The sequence below is a fragment of the Phyllostomus hastatus genome, unplaced genomic scaffold (genome assembly GCF_019186645.2).
Source record: "Phyllostomus hastatus isolate PE091 unplaced genomic scaffold, TTU_PhHast_1.1 phas_contig_5, whole genome shotgun sequence".
NCBI lineage: Eukaryota > Metazoa > Chordata > Mammalia > Chiroptera > Phyllostomidae > Phyllostomus > Phyllostomus hastatus.
In genome coordinates, this window is record NW_025333897.1 from 1,795,323 (window position 1) to 1,816,620 (window position 21,298).

The 21,298-nt window shown below is 39.2% G+C and overlaps 1 pseudogene; it reads left to right on the forward strand.

Annotated features, from left to right (window-relative positions):
• Positions 1–10,566: 10,566 nt before the first annotated feature.
• LOC123823686 lies at positions 10,567–12,161 on the forward strand (annotated as a pseudogene).
• The last annotated feature ends 9,137 nt before the right edge of the window (positions 12,162–21,298 follow it).

Below are 21,298 nucleotides of genomic sequence, written 5' to 3' on the forward strand. Positions count from 1 at the left end.
GTTCTATGTATCAATTAAATCCATCTGATCTAGTGTGTCATTCAGTGCCACAATGTCCATGTAGATTCTTTATTTAGAAGGTATGTCCATTGTTGACAGTAGGGTATGAAAGTTCCTTACTATGAGTGTGTTGCTGTCTATAACTTTCTTGAAGTCCTCCAAGATTTTCCTTATATATTTGGGTGATCCTATGTTGGGTGCATATATGTTTATAATGTTTATGTCTTCTTGATGGATTCTTCCCTTGAGTATTATGAAGTGTCCTTCTGTCTCTTTTTATGGCCTTTTTTTAAAAGTCTATTTTGTCTGATATAAGTATTGCTACCCCAGATTTTTTTTTTCCTGTCTATTTGCTTAGAATACTTTTTCCAACCCTTCACTTTAAGTATGTGTAGGTCTTTTGTTCTGAGGTGGGCCTCTTGTAGGCAGCATATGTGTGGGTCATGTTTTCTTATCCATTCAGCTACCTTATGTCTTTTGGCTGGAGCATTTAATCCATTTACATTTAAGGTTATTATTAATAGGTACTTATTCATTGCCATTTTCCCCCTTTGTAACTGGGTTCCTCACTCTCTCACTCTTTTTCTTCATCTTCTTAAAGCAGTCCATTTAGCATTTCTTGCAGTGCTGGTTATGTGGAGGTGTATTCTTTTAGCCTTCTTTTGTCTGGGAAGCTCCTTACTTGGCCTTCTATTTTAAGTGAGAGCCTTGCTGGGTACAGTAGTCTAGGTTGCAGGCCTTTGGTTTTCATTACTTGGAATATTTCTTATCAGTCCCTTTTGGCTTATAGTGTTTCTGTTGAGAAGTCAGCTGCTAGCCTTATCAGAGCTCCCTTGTATGTTACTTCCTGTTTCTCCTTTGGTGCCTTTAAGATTCTCTCTTTGTCTTTGAATTTTGCTATTTTGAAACTATGATGTGTCTTGGAATGGGCCTCTTTGGATTCATCTTGATTGGGACCCCCTCCCCCTGTGCTTCCCGGACCTTTTATTCTCATCAAATTAGGGAAGTTTTCCGTCATTACTTTTTTAAACAGGTTTTCTGTCCCTTGCTCCTCTTCCTCTCCTGGTGTCCCTATTACATGGATATTATTGTTTCATGTTGTCCTACAGTTCCCTTAACCCCTCTTTGTTCGAGTCTTTTTTCCTTTTTTGTTCTTTCTGGGAATCTTTTTCTACCTTGTCCTCTGGGTTGTTGATGCAATCCTCTGCTTCATCTAGCCTGCTTTTGAGTCCTTCTACTGTGTTCTTCAATGAAGAAATTATGTTCTTCATTTCCTCATGGCTCTTATTGATAATTTCTATGTCCTTTTTCATGCTGATGTAGTTCACAGTAAGTTCCTTTTAGCTTCCCTGTAGTTTTTTGTAATTCTCACTGAACTTATTGAGCTTACTTGTAACCATTGTTTTGAACTTAGTATCTGATAGTTTACTTGCCTGTATTTCATTTGTCACTCCTTCTGGGGATTCCTCCTTTCTTTTTGATTGTGGGTTGTTTCTTTGTCTCCCCATTTTAGTGGAGACTCTCCTTGTTTCCTTCTGCTTCTTAAATTGATCTGCTTTGACTCCCTGTCTTTGTGTTGTGAATTTCTATTGTAGGAGACCTGTGTGATTCAGTGATGCAGCCTCCTTGATCTCCTGAACTTGATGCTCTTGGGATGCCTTTATGCCATTTGTGTTGGCTCTCTGAATGTAATTGGGTTTTGATTGCCGTTGGGTTGTTCTTCGTTGGGTCCTTCCCTACAGCTGGTTGACTGAGGTTCACTCCACCCACCATGTCTTGTATGCTGTTATGCAGGTGCTGCCAGAACAAAACCACAAAGCCAAGGAAACAAACCCATACCCACAACCCCCCCCCTGCAATCCCACTATCAATAGCAAATGAACCAGTATTAGTAAGAGTGTAAAGAGATTAAAAATATTACAAGAAAGAAGTGAATACAAGATGATCTACTGAAAGAAAAATGATTTTGAGAGGGTAGAGGAAAGAGCACCAATAAGAGTATGGAATCAGAGCAATGCAAAGAGAGAAAGTAAAATTTACACCATAAGTAAGAAAAGGAATAAAGAAGGCAGAATGGAGTAAGAGAAGGGAAACATATTAGGTTTAAACAGAAATTTTAAAAGATAAAGTAAAGTGAGAGGGAGGAAGAAAAAGGAAAAAAGTAAATAAATTAAAAAATATAGAAACCAAATTGGATTGAAAGATCCACCATAGCACTATCAACAACAAATGAGCTAAAATAAATGTAGGTGGGATGGGAATAAGAGGGAAAAATAAATAAAGGAAAGTTTAAGAGATGTATAGAGGAAAGGGAAGTGATTCTGAGATGACAGAGGGAAAAGGAATACTAACAAGAATGAAAACCAGGCTAAAACGGGAAAAAATTAAAATTTTGGGTAAAAAGAAAAATAATAAGTAAAAAAATACAGGGTGAAAGAGAAAAAACAGGCTAAGACAGGGCAAAATTAAATTTTGAGATAAAAAAGAGTAGGAAAGGAGAACAGTAAAATTTGAGATTTGAAATACAAAAATAGTGAGGATCTAGAGATAAAATTGAAAAAAGTGCAACAACAACTACCCTATCCACAACCAAGGAGCAAAGATTGCTAAAGGTGGAGAGAGAACACAGGTATTTTAAGAGTGGGAAAAAGAATGTAAGATGACTGTTGACTGACAAGTAAATTGGTTTTGAGAGGCTGGACCAGGCAGAACTAGTAAGAGTACAGAACGGAAACAAGTGTTAGCAAAACAGAAAACAAAATGTAAAACAAAAATAATAAGAGGAGAGAAGAAGGTAAAATGGGGTAAGAGAAAGGAGGAGCCAAATATGTGAGTTGAGATAAACTATAATATAAAATCTAGTGTCTTAATATGCACAAATTTGAAGGACAAGAAATAAATGTTAAAAAGATATGCTTGAAAGAAAACATCATAAATCATGGAGAAGACCACAGTGGATTTTATCTCAGTAACATCTAGTATTTACCACTGTTTTTTCTTTTTGGATCCACCTCTGGTGATGTCAGATGGTGACCCCACCTGGCTTTAGGCAGCCTGTTCAAGACTACCAGGGATCAACCATCTGTGGCTGACTCCTTCAGTTGTTAATCTACTCACTCTGCACTCAGCAGTCAGGCTTAGGTACCACATGGGGCAGAGTAACTCCTGGGGATGCAGGTATTGTTTCCTCTTAGGCTGCTGCTGCTGGGAGGGAAGTGGTCTACCTGAGCAGAAGGCTCCTGCAGTGTAGGGGATGACTCACCACCAGGATCCTGGCAGTTACTCTCTCAGCTCTCTCCCCAAAGCCTCTGTCCCCAGACTCTCCTCAAGCATCTGTAGCTACCCTCTACTCCCCTCTTTGCCAGAGCCCAGTGTAAGTGGCTACAAATGAAAATTTATGCATTGGCCCTTTAAATGGCTCTTTGCATCTCTAGTTGTCCAACTCTGGCAGGGAGAAACCCTGCCACATTTTGCAGTTGGATGTTACCTGTGTACTTTTCATGCTCTGATGCTCTAGGCTGGGGATCCCAGCTTAGTGTCTAGACCCCACACTTCTCACGGGGATCCCACCGGCTGCTTATATATCCCTCTGGCACCTCAGCTGCTGTCAGTGGGTGCCCTGCCAGCCCTCTCAAGTCTCCACCACACTCCCTACCAGTGATGTGCTGAAGCTGTTTCTTCTCTCTATCTATGATTATAAGATTTCTCTCTCATTATTGTCCAGTTGTTTGTTCTGGATGATTTCTCCACAATTGAGTTATAATTCCAGATTGGTCCTGGGAGGAGGTTAGAGTGACTTCCACTCATTCCTCTGCCATCTTGGACCTCTGCTGATTATTAACTGTGAGGTTTGGGAGCATCTTCTTGAGTTTCCTCATCTGTAGAATGGGGGTAATATATAAGGTTGTAGTAAGGATTAAATGAGTTCACATAAGTATAGCCATACCTGGTATAGGATATGCACTGTTCACATAAAAAAAGTCCAAACCCATAAAGAATTTTTGTAAGAGTTTATTTGGGCCAAACTGACAACATATGTCAGGGAGCTAGATTTCAAATGCTTCAGAGAATAACAGTTTTTCAGTTTCTTTGTTGCATTTGAGATTAAAGAGAGGATGGGAGGAAGATTCCATGAAGGTGGGAGAAAGCAAGGCAGGGACTGGATTACAGGATAGTTAACAATGTGCTCTCTTGAGGGTGGTTACACTTCTGAGGGATCTGAAAAAGAAGCATCTCAAAGGTGCACAGAAAAAAAGGACAGGGCTTGCTTAAGGCAAAGATAAACTTTTACTAAAAATTTATATGCCTGGGGCTTGACTATACACCATGGCCTGCACAGTTAGGAATTTATGACCAGATCACCTTGTGAGGTTAATTTCCTTTCTTCAATCACAGCACTAAGCTATTTCTGTTATAATTATCAGAAATATTCTGATTGCTTCCCTGTTGTTTCTAATGTTCGTTCAAGGTTAGAATGCTAAACAAAGCTGAAACCTGTCCCTAGGGCCACAAAAACCATGGAGATGTCAATAAAAGTGTGGAAACAGACTGAACGGGAAATATAGACACCAAGAAAGAGGCTAGAGCCTGAAAACAAGACAGCAGCGTAGAGCTAGATCAAGACTGAGACCCAAGAAATCAAAAGCTGAATGCAGAGTCACTCATTGTAGGAGAAACCTGGCTTTCCCACTTACAAATCCTTTGACCTTGAGTAGGTTGCTTTACTTTGCTGATGCTCAGTTTTCTCATCTATAAAACTGAGATAAAAATAATACCTACTTCATGGAGTAATTGTGAGAATTAAATGAAGCAAATAACAGTAACTGGGAGATAATAAGTGCTCAATAAATGTTAGGTTTTGTTGTAAACAAACAAACAAACAAACAAAGTGAGTCCTGGCCAGTGTGGCTCATTTGCTTGGAGCATCATCCCATGAAACAGAAGGTCACAGATTTGATTCCTGACCAGGGCACATGCCTGGGTTGCAAGTTAGGTCCCTAGTCTGGGTTCCTGTGAGAGGCAACTGATTAATGTTTCTCTCTCACATTAATGTTTCTCTCCCTCTCTTCTCCTCTCTTTGAAGTCAATTAACATATCCTTGAGGATTAAAAAAAGTAAACTACAAGAGGAAATAGCCACAAAAATAGAGAGCAGTCAGCTGGTGACTTCTGCAATAGAAGCCTCCAGTCCTTTTGGGGAGATTGTGAAGGAGCTTCCTGGAGGTTGGACCTAACCCCCTTCCTGGAGTTTGGTCCTAACCACCAGCCAATACAGGGATTTCCACCCTCACCCTGGGGAGGGCCTTGTGGTGTGTTTGGGTATTATTCCAGGTTATTAGCTTTGTAATCTACCTCTCTGCTCTCTCTGATAATCTATGAGCTTTCCAATGTCTTTCACTTGATATATGGTGTCAGATGGTATGAGATTTATCAGGAAGACCTCTTAGTAACTTATATAATGTTAATCACTGGGTTGTACCCCTGAAACTAATACAACATTGTTTGTAGAGTGTAATTAAAATAAAAGGTTAAAGACATAATAATTATGCCTTTGGTGTCAAGTCTAAAAACTCTGTCTAACACTAAGCCATGAAGATTTTCTATGTTCTCTTCTAAAAGTGTACATTTTACATGAAGATCTATTACCCATGTTGAGTTAATTTTTGAATAAGGTATGAGGTTTAGGTCCAGGTTCATATTTTTGCCTATTGATGTCTAATTATTCCAGCACCATTTTCTGAAAATGCTATCCTTCCTTTATTGAACTGCTTTTGCATCTTTTGTCAAAATCCATTTGGCCATGCTTATGTGGTTCCATGCCTGGATTCTCTTTTCTGTTCCATTGATATGTGTATGTGTCTGGGCTTTCCCCAGTCCCATGCTGTCTTAATTACTGTTGCTATATAATAAGCCTTGCTATCAGGTAGTATGGTTCTTCCAACATTCTTTTTTAAAATGGTGTATTAGCTGTTCTAGTTCCTTGCCTTTTTCATATAAATTGTAAAAGAACATTGTGTGTTTACAAAAATAATGTTGTTGTGGTTCTGACAGGAGTTACATTGAATTGTAGATCAGTTTGGTGATTTCAGCATTGCAGTCTGTGGAAGCAGTATGTTCCTACCTTTATTTAGGTTTCCTTTGATGCCTTTCATCAGGATATTATAGTTTTTAACATACAGATCCTATTTACATTCCGGTGATTTATACTTAAAGAGGGTGTTTTTTTTAGCAATTGAAATGGTGTTGTATTTTCAAATTTAGGTCCAATTATTTATTGCTGGTGTAAAGAAATATAATTGATTTTTTGTGTTCACCTTATATCTTGTATATTACTAAACTCACTTATCAGTTCTAAGAGTCTGTAGTGTTCTGGTTGCTTTTTACATAAACCTCCATTCTATCTACAAATAGGATGCTTTATCTTTTCCCTTTCAATTTTTATGTCATTTATCTGTTTGTTTATTCTTTTGCACTGCCTAGGACATCCAGTACTATGTGAAGTAAGAGTTGTGAGACCTCACACACATTAGGATGGTTACTATTTAAATACATACATGTACACGCAGAGTCCTGGCCAGGTGGTTAAGTTGGCTGTAGCATCGTCTTATACACCAAAATATTGTGGGTTCAATTTACAGTCAGAGCACATACCTATGTCGCATGTTCCATCCCCAGTAGGAGTGTGTATGGGAGGCAACCAACTGATGTTTCTCTCTCACATTGATATTTTTCTCTTTCTCTCTATCTACCTGTCTCTCTCTCTCTCTCTCTCTGTCTCCCTTCCTCTCTCTCTAAAATCAATAAGCATATCCTCAAGTAAGGATTAAAGAAAAAACAACACAGAGCATAAGTGACAGCAAAGATATAGAAGAACTGGAATGTAAAATGAGAGCAGCCACTACTTGAGGAACCACTATGCAGTTCCTCAAAAACTTAAAAATATTATGCCACCCAATAACTCCACTTCTGGGTATATGACCAACAAAAGAATTGAACAGATATTTGTATGCTCATGTTCAGAATAGCATTATTTGCAATAGACCAGGGGTGTCAAACTCATTTTCACTGGGGGCCACATCAGCCTCATAGTTGCTTTCAAAGGGCTGAGTGTAATTTTAGGACTGTATAAACGTAACTGCTCCTTAACAGTTAAGTGAGAGCTTGATGCTGCTGCCGGGTAGAAACAAGGTGCTGTGCTGGATAAAACAAGGTGGAGGGCCGGATTTGGCCTGTAGGCCTATGTTTGCCACCTGTGCAATAGACAACAGATGGAAACAACTCAAGTGTCCCATTAACTGACTAGTCAATGGATAAGCAAAATGTGATAGATACATACAGTGGAATATTATTAAGCCTTAAAAAGGAATGAAATTCTGACACTGCTACAATGTAGATGAAACTTAAGGACATTAGACTAAGTGAAAAAAGCAAAAGGACAAATACTATATGATTCCACTTACATGAGGAACTCAGAATAGTCAAATTCATAGAGATGGAACATAGAATGGTGATTTCTGGGGGTTGGGGGGAGAAAAGGAATGGGGAGTTACTATTTATTAAATACAGAGTTTGTTTTGAAAGATTAACAGTTTTGTGGAGGCTTCCCATCAAGATACTGGCATAGGCAGACATGGCTTGCCTCTTCACACCACCACATCAAAATTACAACTAAAATATAGAACAACTATTATTCAGAAACATCAGGAATAGACTTGAATGGAAGTCTGACAACTGTGTAATTAAGGAAACCACATCAATCAAGACTGGTAGGAGGGGCCACAGATGTAGAACAGGCTGGTATCTCATGCATGTGTGGTGGATAAAAATTCAGGCAGGATATCTCAGGAGGGAGGAGTCCCAGCCCCACACTAGGTCCCATAGCACAAGATTCCAGGGCCAGGACAGTAAGTTGCCATAACTTCTGGCTGCAAAAACCAGTGGGGATTGAGTCAGTGGAAGAAACTTCTGGAGCCCCAAACAGTTCTTCTTTAGAAAGCCCACACATGAACTCACCTACTCATACTCACTCCTTCTGAGCCCCAGTGCGAGGGTGGTAGCTTGAAGAGCACCACTGGCATACTGGTAGAGGCTGAAGTGTCTGGCATTGGGGCAAGCAGAGGCTATTGTTTCTTTTCTCAATCCTCCCTCTGCAAAACCATGGAACCAGTAGGCTGGTGCCATATTTGAGACTCCATCACCAGGCTAATATGTTTTGACTCACCTCGGAGATCCTCAGAGACACCGCCCCACCCAGCTTATGGGCTCAACCAAGCTACTTTTCCGTATGAATAATTTGTCTTGGCTCATACTTCACAGCTTCCTAAATCCTATCAAACAAGCAACAGCTGGCCTTGGTGAGCTCCAGGCTGGGCACTACCAGCAGCCAGATTAGTTACACAGGTTGGCTTCACCTGGGGAATCTCCAAGCCCAGTACAAGTAGCAGCCATCTGCAGATTGCTTTATAGCTCAGGCAGGGTGGCCCCGGGCAAAACACAGGTGGGGCCTGACCTTGGCCTACACCACCCAGGAAACCCCAGGTCTAGCACACCCAGTGGACAGCTATAGACCACTTCAAAGCACCACCACCCAGCCCCTGCACAGCTGATCTATTAAAGAGCAACATGGGGGGCCTCAAAGGCAATATACTATTCCCCAAAAGGAACCCCCCAGGTTCATTACGCCTGCCGCCAAAGGAAAGATATCTCTCAATGCCTGAGATTCAGTGAAAAGGAAAGGAATTTATTATTCATTTGAAATAACACAAACTAAAGTTCCCCACAAATACACACAGTCCTCCCAGTACCCTCCATGTGGCAAAAGGGAACACTTCCAAAGCCTCATGGTCCTGACTCTCACCCAAGCCTCATGGTCCCAACCAAGACACCAAAGCTGCATGGTCCTAAACAGATGCGTGGTCCCCCCCCCCGCCAAAAAAAGAGAGACGCGGTCCCAAAAGAGAGATGTCTGGTCCCAAAAAGAGACATCTAGTCCCAAAAAGGAGAGATGCGAGGTCCCAAGAGAAGAGATGCATGGTCCCAAAGAGAGACGCCAAATGGCTGCCTCGCTGGGTCTAAATCCCAGTGCCAATCTTCTTCTGCAGCCCCATTTCCATCTTCTCCCACAATTGGCTACAGCTGCCAGCATTCTGGACAGGTGTGGCCCTGTGGTGTGGAGCCAATTATCTCCAAGCTCTTCTGGATCCTATTACAAATCCCTATTTGGGGCTCCCCTCTTGGCTGCACCCTGTTACAGATCCTCCATGGAGGGTGGAAGTTGATGGTCAGTGGTCACAGCCAATCCTTGCAGCTGACTGGCCTGGATAAACCCCTCTCATTGATCTGCCAACAGCAACCAAGGCTCAGCTATAAGAGAAAGGTGTACTCAGCCCACATGTAGGGCACACCTGGAGTACCCAGCTTGGGTGAGAAGGAAGGCTGTGCCACTGGACCCTGAAGGACACCTACTATATTAGGCCACACTACCAGGACACAGAGTGAAAGAAGCTCTACCTAATACATAAAAATAAATACAGGGTGGCTGCCAAAATGAGGAGTCAAAGAAACACTGCCTAAATGAAAGAACAGATCAAAACTCCAGAAGAAGAGCTAAACAAAATGGAGATAAGCAATCTTCCAGATGCAGAGTTCAAAACACTGGTTACAAGGATGCTCAAAGAACTAAGTGAGGACCTCAGCAACATAGAAAAGATCCATTCAGAAATGAAGGTTACACTAATTGAAATAAAGAACAATTTACAGGGAATCAACAGTAGAGAAGATGAAATCAAGAATCAGATCAATGATTTTGAACATAAGGAAGCAAAAACAACCAATCAGAACAACAAGAAAAAAAAAGAATCCAAAAAAATGAGGATAATATAAGCAGCCTCTGGGACAACTTCAAGAGGTCCAACATTCCCATCATAGGGGTGCCAGAAGGAGAAGAGGAAGAGCAAGAAATTGGAAATCTACTTGAAAAAAATAGTGAAAGAAAACTTCCATAACTTGGTGAAGGAAATAGACATGCAAGTCCAGGAAGCACAGAGAGCCCCAAATAAGATGGACCCAAAGTGGACCACATCAAGACACATCAAAATTAAAATGCCAAGGGTTAAAGATAAAGAGAGAATCTTACAAGCAGCAAGAGAAAAGCAGGTAGTTACCTACAAAGGAGTTCCCATAAGACTGTCAAGTGATTTCTAAAAAAAAAGCCTTGCAGGCAAGAAGGGGCTGGCAAGGAGAATTCAAAGTGATGAAAATCAAGGACCTACAACCTAGACTACACTATCTGGCAAAGCTATCATTTAGAATTGACGGGCAGATGAAGTGCTTCCCAGATAAGGTAAAGTTAAAGGAGTTCATCATCACCCCACCATTATTACATAAAATGTTAAAGGGACTTACTTGAGAAAAAGGAGAGATCAAAAATATGAACAACTCACAACTATCAACAACTGAATCTAAACAATAAAAACAAAAACAAACTAAGCAAAATAAGCAGAACAGGAACAGAATTATATGGGGATCATTTGGAGGGTTATCAGCTGGGAGGGGGAAGGAAGAGAACATGGGAAATGGTACAGGGATCAAGAAGCCTAATTGGTAGGAACAAAATAGACAGGGGGAGGTTAAGAATAGTACAAGAAAGGGAGAAGCCAAAGAACTTACATGTACAACCCATGGACATTAACTAACGGGGGATTGCTGGAGGGAAGGGGGGGTATCAGGTGGAGGGGGGGCGAAGGGAAAAAAATTGGGACAACTGTAACAGCCTGGTTAATAAAATATACTTTATTTATTTTTTAAAGATTTTATTTATTTAGCCCCCAGCTGGTGTAGCTCAGTGGATTGAGCGGGGGCTGTGAACCAAAGTGTCCAGGTTTGATTCTCAGCCAGCGTACACGCCTGGGTTGGAGGCCATAACCCCCAGCAACCGCACATTGATGTTTTTCTGTCTCTCTCTTTATCCCTCCCTTCCCTCTTTAAAAATAAATGAATAAAATCTAAAGATTTTATTCATTTATTTTTAGAGAGGAGGAATGAGGGAAAAGGGAGAGACACATCAATGTGTGGTTACCTTTTGCATGCCCCCTACTGGGGACCCAGCCTGCAACCCAGGCATGTGCCCTAGACTGGGAATGGAAGCAGGACCCTTTGGTTTACAGGCCTGCACTCAATCCACTGAGCTACACCAGCCAGGGCAAAATATACTTTAAAAATTAAATAAAAGAGTTTTGTGGATAATTGGTGGTGGTGGTAGCACAACACTGTGAATCTATCTAATGCCACTAAACTGTACAATAAAATGGGCCCTGGATGGTGTGGCTGAGTTGGTTGGAGTGTCAACCAGTAACTGAAAGGTTGTGGATGTGATTCCTCATCAGGGCACATACCTGGGTTGTGGGTTGATTCCTGGTCAGTACCTAAGATCCTGGTTCAGTACTGCTTCTCTTTCGCATCAATGTTTCTCTTTCTCTCTCAGCAGACTTGCCCAGTAGAGGAAGAGCTTAGAGAAAATACCACCCATTTGGTTTTGTGGCTGTCCCAACTGTAAACCCTGATGGCATGATTAACCTTATGAATTGGGATTTCACCATTCCAGGAAAGAAAAGGTTCCTTGGGAAGGAGGCTTGTTTAAACTATGGATGCTCTTCAAAGATGACTATCCATCCTCAACTCCCAAATGCGAATATGAACCACTATTATTTCACCCCAAACATGTACCCTTCAGGCACTGTGTCTGTCCATCCTCGAGGAAGACAAAGACTGGAGGTCGCCCTCACGATCAAATAGGTCTTATTAGGAATACAGGAACTTCTAAATGAACCAAATATCCAAGATCCAGCTCAAGCAGAGGCCTACACAATTTACTGCAAAAACAGAGTAGAGCCCTGGCTGGTATGGCTCAGTGGATTGAGTGTCAGCCTGTGAACCGAAGGGTCACTGGTTCCATTCCCAGTCAGGCCACATGCCTGTGTTGGAGGCCAGATCCCCAGTAGGGAGCATGCGAGAGGCAACCACACATTGATGTTTCTCTTCCTCTCTCTCTCCCTCCCTTCCCCATTCTCTAAAAATAAATAAATAAAATCTTAAAAAATAAAAACATAGAGTGGAATATGAGAAAGGGTTCAAGCACAAGCCAAGAAGTTTGCGCCCTCATAGCAGCAACCTGGGACATTAAAAGGAAGGGATTAGTTTGGCAGAAACTTGTGTAAAACATCTGCAGATCTAATGTTGCTGTATACAGTTACTAGTCATCAAGGGAGGCAGGTGGGCGCTGTGGTCCGTGTCCACCGGTGGTATACAGTTCTCCACTTGCTGAATTGCCCAGTTTTTCATACAGGATCTCTTCCCGCAGTCTTTTGTATTTTTTTATTGTTATGGAAAACTTGATTTTCTTTTAATATTGATGTCAGTATTTCAACTGCTATAGTTATAAACTTTTATACTTCTACAAGGCCCTGAGGAGCTAGTTCCCTTTGCTCGCAGATGCAGGCATGCTTCCCACGGTCAGAGGTACACATGGCCTCCAGCTGGCTGTATGAAAAAGAAATCGGCCTGTCCCTCTACAGCACCTGGGTTGTGTTGCTCTGAGTCTCATATCCAAAGTCAGACAGGCTCTTGTTTTTGCCTCACTTCTTTTATGTGTATATGGCATTTTGTTTGTGTTGCTGATAGAGTCAATAAATTTTATACAAAAAAAATAGTTAAGATGGTCAATTTTATGTTATGTGTATTTTATCACAATAAAAATAACAAGAATGGTGAGAGTGGGCATCCTTGCCTTGTTCCTGATTTTAGGGTGAAGAGCTTTTAGTATTTCACCATTATGAGGTTAGCTGAAAGTTTTTCATAGATCCTTATTATTAAGTTGAAGGAGTTTTCTTCCATTTCTAGTTTGCTGATGGTTTTCGCTCAGAAATGGAGGTGAGATTTTGTCAAATACATTTTCTGTATTGATAAACATGATCAAATGCTTTTTCTTCTTTAGCCCATTAATATGGTGGATTCTACTGATAGATTTTCAAATATTGATCCAGTGTTGCATTCAGGGAGTGCAACTTGGTTACAGACTATGATTTGTTAAAATATATGTAAGACTTTTTTTTTGGCTTTGGACTGCCATTCTTTCAGAAAGGTTATTTTTCCTCTTACTTATAGTAAAATACATATAACATACAATTTGCCATTTTAACAGTTTTTAAGTGTACAATTCAATGACAGTAAGGACATTTCACAGTATTGTACAACCATTATCACTATGTTTCCGAAAGTTTTTCAACACCCCAAATAGAAACTATGTACACATTAAGCAATAACTCCCCCTTCTCCCATCCTCCCAGCCCTGGGTAACCACTGTTCTTCCTGTGTCTATCACTGGCCAATCCTATGTATTTCCTATAAGCATAATAGAACCATACAAAATTTGGACTTTTGCATCTAGCTTATTTCACATAACATAATGTTTTCAAGGTTCATCTGTGTTGTAGCATGTATCAGAATTTCATTCCTTTTTATGGCTGAGTAATGGACATTGGGCTTTTTCCAACCTTCAAGCTATAGTGAGTAATGCTGTTATGCACATAAGCATAGCATCTTTTTTTAAAAAAAAACATTTTTTTATTTATTTTTAGAAAAGGAAGGGAGAGAGAGAGAGAAACATTAATGTGTGGTTGTGGTTGCTGGGGGCCATGGCCTGCACCTAGGCATGTGCCCTGACTGGGAATCGAACCTGCGATGCCTGGTTCACAGCCCGAGCTCAATCCACTGAGCTATGCCAGCCAGGGCAGCATAGTGTCTTTCTGAGCCTCTGCTTTCAACTCTTCTGGGTATATACTGACCTCTTATGTATTTTTTCTTTTATGTATTTTTATTGCTGGATATAACTTGCTAATTTTGGACGTGGATTTTTTTACTCTACTCATCCAGAACACTGGTCTCGTTTCCTTTTCTCTTTTCTTTCTTTATTTTTGTTCTGTCTTTACCTGTTTTTGGAATGAAGGTAAAGCTGGCCTCATAAATGAATTAGAAAATATTGCCAACTCTTACTTTTTGGAAGAGGTTGTAAAGAATTGATGTTAATTTCTCCTTAAATTAATGTTTGGTGGAATTCTTTCTTGGAAGTTTTTAAATTGCAGATTAATTTTTTAGTAGTTAACAGAGTATTCATATTATCTATTTCATTTTAGGTGAGCATTGGTAGTTTGTGGTTTTTGAAGAATTTGTCCATTTTGTCTAAGTTGTAGAATGTGTATGTATCGAATTTTTGTAGTTTTCTCTTCTTTCTGTTTTAATGTTTGTGAGGCAGATAGATAGTGATATCTTTTTTTTTATTCATGTTTGTGGTCATTTGTGTCTTTTCTTTAATTCTTCCATCTTGCTATAAGCTTATCAACTTTATTGGTATTTTTCTAAGAATCACTTTTTTATTTTATTAATTTGGTTATTGTTTTTCTTTTTTTTTCTTGTTATTTTATAAATAATTTTTTAAAATATATTTTATTGATTATGCTATTACAGTTGTCCCATTCCCCTCTTCTCTCCCCTCCACCCTGTACCCCCTCTCCCACCCACATTCCCCCCCTTTAGTACATGTCCATGTGTCATACTTATGAGTTCTTTAGCTTCTACATTTCCCGTACTATTCTTGCCCTCCCCCTATCTATTTTCAACCTACAATCTATGCTACTTATTCTCTATACCTTTTCCCCTCTCTCCTCCTCCCCTCACCCCGCTGCTAGCCCTCCATGTGCCCTCCATTTCTGTGGTTCTGTTCCTGTTCTAGTTGTTTACTTAGTTTCTTTTGGTTTTGCTTTAGGTGTGGTTGTTAATAATTGTGACTTTGCTGTCCTTTTACTATACATGTCTTTTTCTTTATCTTCTTTTCTTAGATAAGTCCCTTTAGCATTTCATAAAATAAGGGCTTGGTGATGATGAACTCCTTTAACTTGACCTTATCTGAAAAGCACTTTATCTTCCCTTCCATTCTAAATGAGAGCTTTGCTGGATAGAGTAATCTGGGATGTAGGTCCTTGTCTTTCATGACTTGGAATATTTCTTTCCAGCCCCTTCTTGCCTGTAAGGTCTCTTTGGAGAAATCAGCTGACAGTCTGATGGGAACTCCTTTGTAGGTTACTGTCCCCTTATCTCTTGCTGCTTCTAGGATTCTCTCCTTCATTTTTACCTTGGCTAATGTAATTATGATGTGCCTTGGTGTGTTTCTTCTTGGGTCCAACTTCTTTGGGGCTCTCTGAGCTTCTTGGATTTCTTGGAAGACTGTTCCCTTTGCCAGATTGGGGAAGTTCTCTTTTATTATTTGTTCAAATACGTGCTCAATTTGTTGCTTTTCCCCTTCCCATTCTGGTACCCCTATAATTCGTATGTTGGAACGTTTAAAGGTGCCCTGGATGCTCTTAAGCTTTTCGTCGATTTTTTGAATTCTTATTTCATCATGCTTTCCTGCTTGGTTGATTCTATCTTCCTTCTGGTCCACTGTATTGTTTTGAGACTCATATTCCTTCCTTTCACTATTGGCTCACCTCCGCGTATCTTCCTGCATCTCTTTTATGGTAACCTGAATTTTTTCATTTAAATTGCGCCCAAAATCAACCAATTCCATGAGCTTTCTGATCACCAGTGTTTTGAACTGTGCATCTGATAGATTGGCTATTTCTTGGTCGCTCAAAAGGATGAGTCCTGGGGGACTGATCTGTTCTGTTGGAAACATGTCTTATGTCTTTCCCTGTCTCTCTTTTTCGGTCTGGTCGCTCTTGTTAGGGTGGGGGGTGGAGCCTTAGGTGTTCACCGGGGCTGGGCACCCCAGTCACTAGATTGTGGTGTTATATGTGGGGGCAGGGGCGGGAGCAGGGACGGGAGGGAACAATGGCGGTAGTTCCGTTCTCCTGGGTTCAGACCCTTCTCTGGGATCCTGGGCTGCTAGCTCTGCCCTGGTCCACGATCGCTGCCTAACTGGGTCTGCCAGCCACAGCTTGCATACTCAGGGATCACCGCTGCGTTCTTGCACCCCGGATGGCTGTCGCGCCGATTTCGTGCCAAATTTTCCCCGACCTCTGCGCGCTGCCGACCCGTGCCCATCCGGCTCCTCGTCTCCTACCAGTCTGGATGTACGGGTCTACTTCAACTTCTTGGATGTCTGACTTCCATTCAGATAAATCCTCTATCAGTTCTGAGTGTTATTCTATCTGTAAATTATTGTTGTTCTAATCTTGGTTGTGCGAGGAGGTACGGTGCATCCACCGATTCCTCCATCTTGCTGGATGTGTGGTTATTGTTTTTCTGTGGATTTTTTTCCCATTGATTTCACTCTTTCTTATTTCTTTCCTTCTGTTTGTTTTGAGTTTATTTGTTCTTCTTTTCCTATTATTTGAGGTAGATGCTTAGATTATTGATTTAAGAACTTTTCCTTTCTCAATATAAGAATTCAGTGCTATAAATTTCTCTCTAAACACTGCTTTTAATTTTTTATATGGCTTATTTTTATTTTCCTTCAGTTCAGGGTATTTTTTTATGTGCCTTGAGATTCCTGCTTTGACCCATAGATAGTTTAGGAGCACATTGTTTAATTTCTAAGTGTTTGGAGATTTTTCTGTTGTCTCTTTGTATTGGTTTTATAACCCAGGATGTGGTCTATCTTGTTGAATGTTCCATGTGTACTTGAAAAAAATATATGCTCTACAGTGTATGGGTAGAATGTCAATTAGACAATTCTGTAAATGTCAATTAGATCCTGTTGGTTGATTGTCCAGTCTACTACATGCTGGCTGATTTTTTTTTATCCAGTTATTATGAGAGAGGGATATGGAAGTACTCAGCTATAATTGTGCATTTTTGTTTTCCTCCTTTCTATTCTGTTGATTTTTGCTTCATAAATTTTGAAGCTGTGCTATTTGGTGCATACATATTTAAAATTGTTTTGCCTCCTTGACACATTGAGCCTTTTATCATCATATAGTGTCCTTCTCTGTCTCTGATAATTTTCTTTAGTAATTTCCTGAGGCCTACTTTACCTAGTACTTGTATAATCCAACTTCTTCTTGATTGTTATAAATACTTCTATCCATTTATTTTTAACCTACCCATATCATTATATTTGAAATGAAATTTCCTGTAGACAACATATAGTCTTTAAAAACATATTCTGCCATTCTCTTTTTATATATAGATGTTCTACCTTTAATGTAGTTGTTGATCTGTTGGCATTTAAGTCTGTCATCTTTTTTCCTTCTATTTCTTTTATTTTTCATTTTTTCTGTTTCCTTTTTCCTGCCTCCCTGTGGATTCTCTAAACATTTTATAGTGTTCCATTTTGTTTTATCTACAGTGTTTTTGACTATATATCTTTCTATTTTTTTTAGTGGTTGCTCTAGGATTTCAATACACATATGATTTATCACAATGTAACAATACTGACATATTACCACTTCATGTGAAATTTAGGAACATTATTGCTATTTAAATCCTTTTATCCTCTCTTTTTTATAAATGCATAAATACCTTTTTAAATGCATGGAGAATAATATCATAGAGTAGTATAATTTGCTTTCAAAAATCTAATATTATTATTAAAATGAAAAGAGGATATTTTATTATATTTATCTACATATTTACTCATTCCATAAGCCCTTCTTCATTCCTAATGTTCTAAGTTTCCTTTGGCTCTAATTTTCTTTCTATTTGAAGAACTCGAGCAATTCTTTTAATACAGATCTACTGGTAACAAATTCTCTTAGTTTTCTTCACTTTAAAATGGCTTTATTTTACCTTCTTTCCTGAAAAAATTTTCACTAGATAAAGAAGGCTGGGTGGACAGTTCTTTTCCTTTAGCAGTTGAAAAATGTGCCACTTTCTCCTGGAGAACTCCACTGTCAAACTATTGACCCTCTATGAAATGTAATGTGTCATTAATGTCTAGTTCCTTTCAAGATTCTTTCTTTGTCTTTAGTTTTCAGAAGTGTGTACAAAAAAGGGGAGGCCCACATGGCAGGTCTTATAAACTCAGAGACCAAAAGTAACTACAAAAGATGATCTGAATGTAAAAACTACTAACTAAAAGCATCCTAGGCCTGTATCTTCCTTGATAAAAGCCAATCTTTACATCAAGTGAGCCTGTCTATTATCTTTTTGCATCTAAGATAACATACCTTTAGAATGTCAGAGTGACCTTCTTTTCCAACCCCTCAGGGCGACACTCACTGTCCCCCTCATTATTATCTTGTTCCTCGAATACCATCTCTATGTGCTGTAAATGTTTATTATTAACTGTACTGTACCCACCAATGTAGAACAAGTATGTGTCTTGCCATTTTTTTTATCCAATTCCAAAGATTTCTCCTCTTTGCTTTCTCCCTCCTCCCTAATCTACCATCAATGGATTTCATGTAATCTTTATGTCTCCTCCTTTGATTCTAATGTATAAAATAAGCTGTAAAACTGACATTCTCCAGAGAATTTTCTCAATTTGTTGAGAATTTACTTACCAAAAATTGTCATCATTTTGGCTCAAATAAACTCATAAAAATTACCTACATGTTTGGACATGTCTTACACCAACAGAAGTCTGGTTATGATGTGCCTGGATATCTTATATCTTGCATATATCCTGTTTGGGATTTATTCAGCTTCTTAAATCTGTAGGTTTATATAGTTTGTCAAATATGGGATATTTTCAGTCATTATTTCTCCCAATATTCTTCAGATCCATTTTCTTTCAGTTTCTCTTCTGAAACATCAGTGATGTGAATGTAAGATCTCTTGCTATCATTCCAAAGGTCCCTGGAGCTCCTTTTGTCCTGCAAGTTTTCTTTTAATCTTTCAAAATCAACTTATCTTTTGTGCAGACTTCAATCTGTGTACTCTCTGTTGTTCAGATTGGTTGATTTCTATTGGGCTATTATGACAATCCAAACTCTTTCCTCTCTCCTTTCCATTTTTTCTGTTTAACCCTGCCAGTGAGTTTTATTTCAGTTATTGTATTTTTCAGTTTCAAAGTTTCCATTAAGTTCCATATTTCTTTTGTCATTAATGATACTTCTATTTTTAATTTGTTTCCAGAGTATTCATGATACTTATTGAAGCAATTTTATTTTATTTTATTTTATTTTGACCTGATTGATTTTTTTATTAGATTTTTTATTGTTGTTCAAGTGCAGTTGTCTCCCTCACTTTCCCACACCCACTCATCCACACCTCCCACCCTCAATCCTACCCGCCCCCTTTGGCTTTGTCCATGGGTCCTTTATACATGTTTCTTGACTCCACTTCCCCTTCTTTCCTACATTTTCCCCTTCTCCTCTGGTTACTGTCAGTTTGTATACTGGTTATATTTTGCTTGTTTGTTTGTTTTATTGATTAGGTTCCACTTATAGGTGAGATCATATGGTATTTGTCTTTCACTTCCTGGCCTATTTCACTTAGCATAATGCTCTTCAGATCCATCCATGTTATTGCAAAGGGTAGGAGCTCCTTCTTTCTTTCTGCTCTGTAGTATTCCATCATGTAAATGTTCCATAATTTTTTGATCCATTCATTCACTGATGGGCACTTAGGTGCTTCCAGCACTTGGCTATTGTAAATTGTGCTGCTATGAACATTGGCGTGCATAGGTTCTTTTGAATTGGTGCACCAGGGTTCTTAGGGTATAATCCCAGGAGTGGAATTGTCAGGTCAAAAGGCAGTTCCATTTTTAGTTTTCTGAGGAAATCCCATACTATTTTCCATAGTGGCTGCACCATTCTGCATTCCCACCAACAGTGCACTAAGGTTCCCTGGGTGCTATACCTTATCAAATGTTTTTTCCACATGTTTTGATATCATCATGTGATTTTGTCTTTCCTTTTGTTTATGTGATGTATTATGTTTATTGATTTGCAAATATTGTACCATGCTTGCATCCCTGGGATGAATCCCACTTGATCATGGTGTATGATCTTTTTAATGTGTTTCTGGATGTGGTTTGCCAGTATTTTGTGGAGGATTTTAGCGTCCATGTTCATTAGCGATATTGACCTGTAGTTTTCTTTCTTTGTTGTGTCTTTATTTAGTTTTGGGATTAGGATGATGCTGGCCTCATAAAAAGAGTTTGGGAGTCTTCTCTCTTCTTGGATTTTTTGGAATAGTTTGAGAAGAATTGGGGTTAGATCCTCTGTAAATGTTTGATAAAATTATCCTGTGAATCTGTTCAGCACAGGGCTATGCCAGGAGTTTTTTGATTACTGCCTCAATTTCACTAGCTGATATCAGTCTATTGAGGGTTTCTGCTTCTTATTTACTCACTTTTGGAGGATTATATGTTTCTAGAAATTTGTCCATTTCACCCAGTTTTTCCAATTTATTGACATGTAGTTGTTCATAGTTATTTTTTACAGTCCTTTGTATTTCTCTGGTATCAGTTGTAATTTCTCCTCTTTCATTTCTGACTTTATTTATTTGGGTCCTCTCTCTTTTTTTTCTTGATGAGTCTAGTTAAAGGTTTGTCAATTTTGTTTATCTTTTCAAAGAACCTTCTCCTGGACTTACCAACCCTTTGGAGTATTCTTTTAGTCTCTATGTCATTTAATTCTGCTCTGATCTTGATTATTTCATTCCTTCTACTTGCTCTGGGCTTTGTTTGTTGTTCTCCTAGTTTTTGTAGATGTAAGGTTAGGTTGTTTATTTGTAATGTTCTTATCTCTTTTAGGTAGGCCTGTATTGCTAGGAACTTCCAGAACTGCCTTTGCTTTGTCCTGTAGGTTTTGGGCTGTTTTATGTTCATTTTCATTTGTTTTCAGAAACTTTTTGATTCTTCCCTGATCTCATTGTTAACCCATTCATTGTTTAATAACATGTTATTCAGTCTCCATGTATCTGACTGTTTTTGAGTCTTTTCCTTGAGGTTGGTTTCTAAGTTTCAAACCATTGTGATCTGAGAAAATGCTTGATATGATTTCAATGTTTCTTTAATTTGTTTGGGCTTGTTTTGTGTCCTATCACATGGCCTATTTTGAAAATATTTTATGTGGATTTGAAAAGAAAATATATTTTGCTTCTTTGGGGTGAAAGTTTCTGATTATCAGTTAAGTCCATCTGATCTAGTGTGTCATTCAGTGCCACAATGTCCTTGTGGACTCTTTGTTTAGAAGATGTGTCTATTTTTGACAGTTGGGTATGAAAATTCCCTACTATGAGTGTGTTGCTGTCTATATCTTTTTTTCCCACATATAATACAAACACTTCATTAACAGTCGAACGTCATCCCCAGGGACCATGTGGCCCACTTAGACATCCAGGACCCAGACACCAAC